Below are 10,298 nucleotides of genomic sequence, written 5' to 3'. Positions count from 1 at the left end.
TAAATAAGCGATATGAGTGAAACCCTAAATCTACAGAACTACACATCTTTGGTACCGAACAGTTCGGTAAAAATCCGAACATCAGGCAGCTCCGGGGGAAACTGGCGTGGCACTTACAGATTTCTTAATACACGAGCAAACTGGGAATAACAAGCTGTTACAGCATTTAGGAATCTCTCTTACCTATATGGAATCAAAAAATTTAGGAAATTATTTCCACCCAATTTTTTAAAAGGTAATCGAGTCTTTAATCTGCCGAATTTCGCTGCTGTGATGTATATGAACACAGCACCAATAATAAAAAAAAAACATCAAAACTCTTATCTCCCCATGAATGCTTGCGTAAAAGATGTATGTACCATTCGGTCTTCTCATGGTCTGAGTAAGAGTAAGTGCGTGATTTTCGCATCCTCTGTTTACTTCTTCGGTCTCATAGACACGGCATCTCTCCTAGGATGTGAGATACGTGTAATCACTCACTCGTCGACGGCAATACAAGATAGATGTGTGCAGCAACTTAACACCGAAACTGTCTCCTTCTCCACGTCAGCCTCTGGAACGGACTACCCGATAACCTGGGTTTTATTCGAAACCTCTGCATTCAAGGTGAAACTGAAGTTTTGTTCTTAATCATCGACGTAGGTCCCTCGTGGTGTTGGCGGGTCCCTATTGTCTTCCGTCTGTCGAACAGAGAACAAGTATTTCTGTCACACTGTCAACACTATACATGCTTTCCTCATACGTAACAGTTCCTGTTTCCTTTCCTTCATCTCGTCTGTTAACCTTAGCATGTTATTCCTCACTCTTGTCCAGACGCGTCAACTTCTACTCTGTATTTCGTTCCTGTTGTACTGCTACTAGACATTTGTTGTAAGTCATCGTTCACATACGAAAAACACACAAGGGAATTACTTAACACGGTGTTTACTAGACTGTCGTTTCTGAAATCTCGTGTATTCATTACTGTATTTATTATTAATGTTTTTGTTGATTTGACCGCTGAATTACTAAACATATTGTGTTGTTAACTAGCTCAGGATGGCTGGATAAATGTAAGAGATGACACGGAGGCCCTAATCCTTCCAGCTATAATATATACATAAATAAAATGCATCCGCATGCAGCCACTGATACGCCATGTAAGATTCCAAGCGCTGCAGAATCTCGGTCTCCGTTTCGGTGTCATTGTAGCCAACTATCCGGGGCGGTGTATCACGACAGCTTACGACTTGTTTGTCTGCTGTTTCCGCCATAAATAAGAAGAGAAATATTATTATTTGTAAAATTGTTAGTGTGAAGAGTGTAATAAGACATATTGAAAAGAACTTCTTCATAGAAAATAAGGTTGCGAAGGCATTCAATTGAAGAACTTAACCTTCCACGATCCCCACTCTATTGTCACCACATTCGCGAAAAGCATAGTTATTCGTATGCTGGGACAGCTGGAAAAGCGGTTACTCAGGATTGAGTTGGTCTTAATGCTGAGTTAAGGGATTCGTTTGTGGTGTACGTTTCGCCCAACGCGAGTTTTTTTCGCGACTTTATCTCAAGCGACTTGGTGTGTACGGAGAGATGAGGTAGAACAGTCGCAGTTCGTCGCAATATCTCCTGTGTATTTCTAAAATTACAAACTTTAGATTACTTCTGGGGAGTAATCTTAGCCACTTCTCCTTGAAACATCAAGTACGAGTGAGAATGAAGAAGTGAAGGCAATTTTTTGAAGAAACTTTTTATGGACAAAACAACACTGCAAGTAACGCAATTTCTGTACTTCATCAAGATCCGTGCTTTCGGTACGTCACTTGGCGAGTTCCATAATTCGGTCCTGGAAGAATCTTCGTGGCGTCGTGCCCATGCGTTTTGGCACCGCATTCACGTCGTCGTCGTCGTCATCCGACGAAAATTAGATTCAAGCAGCTGGTCCTTCACCGGAACCAAAAGGAGAAAATCACTTCGAGATGGGCGTGGACTGTAAGATGGAAGCCGGCCGGAGTGGCCGTGTGGTTCTAGGCGCTGCAGTCTGGAACCGAGCGACCGCTACGGTCGCAGGTTCGAATCCTGCCTTGGGCATGGATGTGTGTGATGTTAGGTAAGTTAGGTGTAAGTAGTTCTAAGTCCTAGGCGACTGACGACCTCAGAATTCAAGTCGCATAGTGCTCAGAGCCATTTGTAAGGTGGAAGCTCCTGGAGCTCAGAACGAAGATTCTGAGTGCTTCCCCAGATGTGTCAGGGCGGGTGGAAAATCCTCTTTCTTTAGCGGTATAACGAATTCACATCGGATCATTTATATTTCATGACACTTGTCATCATCAGCGTTTCCGGCAGAAACTTCGATTTTCAACCTTTTTTGATGTAGACGAAGATTGTTGTTTCTGCACCGTGCTCTGCCGCGTAATTCGCGCTTGGTCATTACTGACCGATCCCTCATCAACGGCTACTATCTGACTGAGCAGGTCTTCTGGTCAATTTCCAAAACGCTTAGAATCTGATTTACATTTTCCAGAGTTCTTCTCTGTTTGTGTGTCAGCTTATGTGGTACCCAACGAACGCAAACGTTGCGGTATTGTGGAGATAAATGGTCCGCGGCAATTGTCGAGGCGTAGCTGTTGTCCAGCTCACGGCCAGCATCATAACTCGGGCGCTACCATAACCACGAACAATTCGCTCAGCTGTGTCGAGGTTTCCCCCCGTTCTTCCAAGTGGGTGGCCTACCCAAAGTCTCTCCTCCCGACACACACTCACAAACACTTCTAAAGAGATTTATTCGTTCTAAAACTTTCCTCCCATAAGACAACTACAACCATGCTGCATCTGCGTTCTATGGATAATCTCGGCAGAGTGAGTCCCCTAATCCGGCAGTGGAGCGACCTGCAATTCTGACGCTACCAATGTACTTTTTTAAATATGTTTTGAACATTGCAACTCTGAAATTAGTGGTTTTTATCAACTGTAGGTTATTATTAGTCACATACCAGTTGCAAATATTGACTCATGCAATACTAAAATTATGTGCCCAAAGCTATCGTTCGGAAATAACTGAGGTTATAATCAACAAAACGTGCTTCATATATAGACAGTACAAGACACACGCATTATGGGAATAAACGATTTCATGGTTTCTTCTTACTAGCACAATACTTTCCTCTATTTAGTCGTTTCATCTTTTCCCAGATTATAACTATCGCTGACCTCATCTTCATCATGTTTGTCTCCTTCCTGCTCTGATGCGTTATGACCAGTGACAGTATCATCATCATCATCATCATCATCATCATCATGTGCACTATTAGAATCGATTGGCCTCTCGTCAAGCTCATCAACGAATGCTCGCACTTGGTCTCCTTCAGGCCTATAACTAACAAACATTGGTTCTTAGTTAAACTGTCAAATATCATGTCTGCTGGAAAATACTCCCAACAATGCACTGCAATAGCTCCCGTGACTTTTTCGTCTTACTGACCAACCACCCCAGTAACCTCAAACTTGTTTCAACAGCACCTCAGGAAGTCGTATGCACAACTAAAGTTACAAAAGAGACTTCTATCTCTCTACTGACATATCGTAGCAGGCACCTGGAAATACAAAGTAGTGTGACTTGCCATCTAGCAATTAATTACATAAATTCGTCGTAAGGGGTACACCACATCACCAAACACCACTGTCGGCTTAAGAGCACAGAAAACGAATGACTACCATTAGTCCTTCTTGCCACTCGTAATAAAATGACTTCAAGTCACTACAAATAAGAACTTTTCAATGACCCCAACACAGATAGCGCAGAACAATAGTGGCCTCAGTGTGTGTCATTGTTGAGTCAGTTCCGTCAACGTATGGACCGTAAAAAAACTGACTTCATTTTCTGACTTGCGCTCGTAGTTACTAAAAATTTGTACGTCTGTAGTTGCTTAACCCTTTATTTGGCAGTGTTGCTCTGAAGCAACATCAAATTTACCTTGGCCCTATGGGAGACGAACACTTCCCAATGATTTTACTGACATAGATGCCTCCAGGTAATGTTCCTTTACACAATGCGAATGCCAGTTGTTGTAATAGTTCAAGGTTTTCCACACGAGATGGCAGTTTGTGCAGTGGTGTTAGAGAGATCTCCTTGTGTGAGCAACAGGGGTGTCTTATGTTGGTTCTGAAAGAGAGGATTTCAATAAATTGGCAGTAATCTTAACAGATTTTCTTCAGGAAATACCGAGAGTTGAGTTTATAGCAGAAATATTTCAATCTAATATTGTTTAGAATTACGTAAATAGGATAAAACTTCTATGTTGCCTGTGAGCAACATTGCCCATCGTTTGGACGTGTGCCATTAGTATATTACATGTGCTTACGGAAGATATTCAAAACAGTAAAATCGTGACACTTGCAAGCTCATTTTGTGGTGTCCAACCACTCTCAACAGTAAAATGATGGGACAGCAATGAAAAAAGAATTGATGCGCCCTGTCCCAGTATGGTACGTCAGTACAAGAAGCATATGGGAGCAGGTGATCTTGCTGGTATGCTGATAGAACTCTACAGAGCACCAATGAAAACTAGGTGTTGGTACATGAGGTTGTTTGGATTTATGCTAGATCTGAGTGTTTTAAAGGCCTGCCTGGCTGGTATTTCGAAGAGAATCTCTGGACAAGAAGACCTCACTGAAGTCATTCAGGGCAGATATTGCCAATGGTTTGATGTTTTCAGGGAAAAGGAAAGTAGGAAGGCCCTCAATAGACATAACACATCACAACAGCTCCTACTGTTACACAAAACGTCCGATTTGATAATATGGAGCATTGGCCTATATACGGTCGCAAAGGTCGTTGTCGTTATTGTCCATCTGGATTTTCTACAGTCATGTGTTTAAAATGTAATCTAGTATTGTGTTTCGTTCCAAACAGGAACTGTTTCCAAAAATTCCATTGCAAGAAGAACTAGAAGGGAAAATGAATCAATTCTGTTACACAGCTGGAATGCATAAATGTGTTTACAAATTATTCACGTACAGGAAACCTTTTGCTTGAGGGTATTGGCAAACACTTTTTTTCTATAATATGTATAAATATGGTCTGCTGCTGGCAATGTTACTTGTAAGCAGCATTTCATAATTTTTGTCAAAAATTTCTAAAACTGACTGAATTGTATTTCTTTAAGCATAATAAATAAATATAAGCACTGAAATAATTTTTTTTTCTTTTCACCTTTCGCCAAATAAAGGGTTAAAGAATAATAATAATCCAGAATGAGATTTTCACTCTGCAGCGGAGTGTGCACTGATATGAAACTTCCTAGCAGATTAAAACTTTGTGCCCGACCGAGACACGAACTCGGGACCTTTGCCTTTCGAGGGCAAGTGCTCTACCATCTGAGCTACCGAAGCACGACTCACGCCCGGTACTCACAGCTTTACTTCTGCCAGTACCTCGTCTCCTACCTTGCAAACATTACAGAACCTCTCCTGCGAACCATGCAGAAAGGCAAAGGTCCCGAGTTCGAGTCTCGGTCGGGCACACAGTTTTAATCTGCCAGGAAGTTTCAATAATAATAATAATAATAGTAATAATCGACAGATTTTTTGGCACATAAAAAAAAATCTACTCCCATGCACACCTCGACGACACGGGGATGTGTTGCAGTAGCAATCGCGAGCCCTTTACGTTTCGCCACTCCTCTGTGGCGCGGTGGGCGCGTGAACCTGCCGCCTTCTAAGCGCTCGTTTCACGGCAGGCCGGGCCGCTCCTCGCCGCCCTGTTTGTGTAGCAGCCAGCCGGCCGCCCCACGGCTGCGGATTGCCGCCTCCTTTAACAGCCTAATAACTGCGCAGCCGGGTCGTCTCACGCTCTTTGACCCGTGAATAATCCCTGGCATCTGTATTTTCGACTTCGTTACTGCGTTTCCTTAGCCTGCTGTGCGAGTTTATTGGATTCGAGGTGCTTCGCCACGGTAACGGGAGGCGGAAAGAGTTCAAGTAATTATAAAGAAGACAGGCTGCCAAAGTTGTACAGGTCGGCGAGGGGGACTGAGCTTATTTAGGGGTAGTTATTGAGCGTCATATAAAATGGTTTTTTACCGTTTTTTAGTAACAGCACAAAAAATGTTTTAACCAGCAGTACTAGTTACCAATTTAAAATCTTGAATGCGAAAGATAAGTGCATTTGCAGTCTAGATGCTGGAAAGAAAATAGCAACGAGAACGTCACTGCTAGATTTGCTCTGTATAATGAAGAACTACACGGGGGGGAAAAAAGTTGCTATGGCGAGTAGTAGTAGTCAGCGGGGATGTTTGTACGTCTGAAACGTGGCGTCTATTCAGATTTGGCGGCGGGCGCACAAGGGCGGCTCTAGTAGCGCCAGTCACATTTGCTTTACAGACTCCCGTCGTTATCAAAACGTACTTGTTTCCCTGGTATGACAGTTAAAATATTTCTGACATTACGTTTAACGCAGCCGGGAATACCTCATCACGCTTTACCTCGGTTCCAGACTGTAGCGCCTAGAACCGCACGGCCACTCCGGCCGGCAGGACACAGACTATTGGCGTCTTGGGCAACTCGAGGCGCAGGCGCTGCTTCTTGGGAAAGTCCAGTCCGGAAGATGATGTGGAGTGTAAGTTAAATCATGTAGTATCCACAGAAAATGGAGTTACGTTCGTAACCCACTGGTGAACAGCGCAGGGTGAATACTGAGTTGCCATTATGGCGTGGGCTCGTGTGAAAAGCTGCAACGGTAACCTGTAAATTTCCTGCGAAACGAATAGTTTTCGTCGAAGCCTAGTCGATGGAAAGTCATTGCAAGATCCTGGAACTATCAAACAAAAAGGCTGTCATAAACCTTGAGAACATTATGTCTCTCATAAGTTCGCCTCCAAATTGTGCAAATGCACAGTACTGACTTTCGTTTCGCGACAGTCATTCAATAATTTTGAAAACTTGAACGCAGTCGATTCATAAGAACGGTTTAAAATTGTCTCACAGTTTCTTTACAACCTTGTCAGAAGACTAAACAAAGCAGTGTGGAAGGCAGTGGTACGTGAAAAAAATATTTCATGAACTTTCAGTGCTTGCTGAAGCGAGTGTAAACTCAATACGTTCTGCAGGTAATAGGAGTTGTGATACTTCACTTTTCCGGAACCAAACGGGTGATACAGCAAGTGTATTACAATCATCTGAGACAGTGGCTGTTACATTTCCTTGTATTGCCATAGAGGTCTGTCTGACAGAGAGAGAGAGAAAAAAAAGCTCGCAACAACCAGACGTAATGATCCATTGTGACAATTTTTATGTCCGTTAGACATTACGCTATGCGCAACGGAGTACCGCGCCGTGGCTGGCGGGTACTAACCAAGGCGAGGATATTAACACAGTGGGAATGTACAGGGTTATTACAAATGAATAACTTTATTGAGGTATTTTCACAATGCTTTGCGGACACATACAAAAACTCAAATTTTTTTAGGCATTCACAAATGTTCGATATGTGCCCCTTTAGTGATTCGGCAGACATCAAGCCGATAATCAAGTTCCTCCCACACACGGCGCAGCATGTCCCCATCAATGAGTTCGAAAGCATCGTTGATGCGAGCTCGCAGTTCTGGCACGTTTCTTGGTAGAGGAGGTTTAAACGCTGAATCTTCCACATAACCCCACAGAAATAAATCGCATGGGGTTAAGTCGGGAGAGCGTGGAGGCCATGACATGAATTGCTGATCATGATCTCCACCACGACCGATCCATCGGTTTTCCAATCTCCTGTTTAAGAAATGCCGAACATCATGATGGAACTGCGGTGGAGCACCATCCTGTTGAAAGATGAAGTCAGCGCTGTCGGTCTCCAGTTATGGCATGAGCCAATTTTCCAGCATGTCCAGATACACGTGTCCTGTAACGTTTTTTTCGCAGAAAAAAAGGGGCCGTAAACTTTAAACAGTGAGATTGCACAAAACACGTTAACTTTTGGTGAATTCCGAATTTGCTGCACGCATGCGTGGGGATTCTCTAGCGGCCAGATTCGCACACGGTGTCTGTTCACTTCACCATTAAGAAAAAATGTTGCCTCATCACTGAAAAAAAGTTGCGCACTGAACGCATCCTCTTCCATGAGCTGTTGCAACCGCGCCGAAAATTCAAAGCGTTTGACTTTGTCATGGGGTGTCAGGGCTTGTAGCAATTATAAACGGTAAGACTTCTGCTTTAGCCTTTTCCGAAAGATTTTCCAAACCGTCGGCTGTGGTACGTTTAGCTCCCTGCTTGCTTTATTCGTCGACTTCCGCGGGCTAGCGTGAAACTTGCCCGCACGCGTTCAACCGTTTCTTCGCTCACTGCAGGCCGACCCGTTGATTTCCCCTTACAGGGGCATCCAGAAGCTTTAAACTGCGCATACCATCGCCGAATGGAGTTAGCAGTTGGTGGATCTTTGTTGAACTTCGTCCTGAAGTGTCGTTGCACTGTTATGACTGACTGATGTGAGTGCATTTCAAGCACGACATACGCTTTCTCTGTTCCTGTCGCCATTTTGTCTCACTGCGCTCTCGAGCGTTCTGGCGGCAGAAACCTGAAGTGCGGCTTCAGCCGAACAAAACCTTACGAGTTTTTCTACGTATCTGTAGTGTGTCGTGACCATATGTCAATGAATGGAGCTACAGTGAATTTATGAAATCGCTTCAATCATTTGTAATAGCCCTGTAGTACTGTCAACAGCTTTGCCATTTCATTTCGAATTTATTGCGACACCATAAGCATTGTGGACCTGTTAAGATTATTAACAAAACTGGTTTCCGTGTTGAAAACGTCATTACATACACATAGTGCAGTGATTTCTATGCATAGTGTTATCCGAAACTGAACGCGTGAAGCGTGCTGAAATGCTTTTTCCACTTAAGTTCAGTTCACCACTATCCTACAGTTAGCCTAATTGCTATTACGTCAGTGAAAACAACTACAGTTCTTTCATCCCAGCTTGGTTTTTTCGTTGTGTAGGTGAAAGACGAAAAAATAAATAAAAAACAGTAAATTTACACAGCAGCATTTTCGATTATGTTATTGACTGAAAATGATCTGCCAGAGGGATCGAATCCCGAGCCTTGGCTTTTTCAGTCTGCGCTTTAATCCAGCCTTCACCTCCCAACGATGTGAGGAGCCTCAAGAAACGGCTCGTGGTTCTTATTCCAGGAGAAGCTTCAGGTCGCCCTTCCACGTTACGTTTAAAAATCCTTCTTCGGGAAGCTATCGAGTAACAACGTGAAATAAACTGTTGCAGTCCGCTGTTAGCATTGGACAGTACAATCAACAATTGCTTTGTTCTGAATCTCCACTTCTTATTACTATAACGTATAGGAAACTGGTGGAGATAACCGATTTTCGTAATGTTTTATCATGAAGTTCACCATTGAGAAAGAGTTATTTGAATAACATTCTTCCTCAACTTGAAAAATAGATTACCGGTGTACAGATTCCGAATCTCGGTAATGCCACTACCAATATATCAGCTCCATTTATTCCATCGCGAAAACGGAGTAGCATCCAGAAGCTACACTAGTGAGTGCTCATAGCCATTGGGGAGGAATAAAATGAAACGCTAACGACATTGTAAGATACTATCTACATCTTCAAGTCGCAAATCAATTCAGAGAACTTCTGAAGACTTACACGCTGCAGTCGGAATTTATCCATACGGAAATATAATCACCGTGATTCTAATATGGGAAATATGAAAGCTGCTGAATGCTAACTCTGTTGAAGACGTAGACAGTTCTTTCTTTTTGTGATAATAAAACCATGATTCTCCGCGAACGACTACTGCTGTCCTTACAATTGGCTTTTGAGAGTAGTCAGCGCACCAGTCCTCGTTTACTGCTTAGTCTATTCATCACCTTTTTTTAGCGAAAAAAGAAAACTGAATTCTCATCTCTGCACCCCATAAAATATACATTAAAGTTTCCGAAAATTGCAACGAGGGAGAATATACTTTACACCCGGTTTACTAGAATGAAAACAGATTAGGCCTTAGGTTTGTGCTACTATTTATTTCTGATGGTTCAAATGGCTCTGAGCACTATGGGATTTAACATCTGAGGTCATCAGTCCCCTAGAGCTTAGAACTACTTAAACCTAACTAACCTAAGGACATCACACACAGCCATGCCTGAGGCAGGATTTACTTCTGAAACTTTGGGAACTGAGTGCTTTCTGAAGCGTCCGCGTGCCGCACTCGTAGCTGCTAAACCCAAATGTGATGGAATTTTGTTTCCCGGCCTTTGAAGGACAGTATAGTTTGTCCGACATTTTGTCGACGTGTGTTCAGTAAACTGTGA

Source organism: Schistocerca gregaria, chromosome 7 (assembly GCF_023897955.1).
Source record: "Schistocerca gregaria isolate iqSchGreg1 chromosome 7, iqSchGreg1.2, whole genome shotgun sequence".
Taxonomy (NCBI): Eukaryota; Metazoa; Arthropoda; class Insecta; order Orthoptera; family Acrididae; genus Schistocerca; species Schistocerca gregaria.
Note: the sequence above shows the minus strand (reverse complement) of the source record.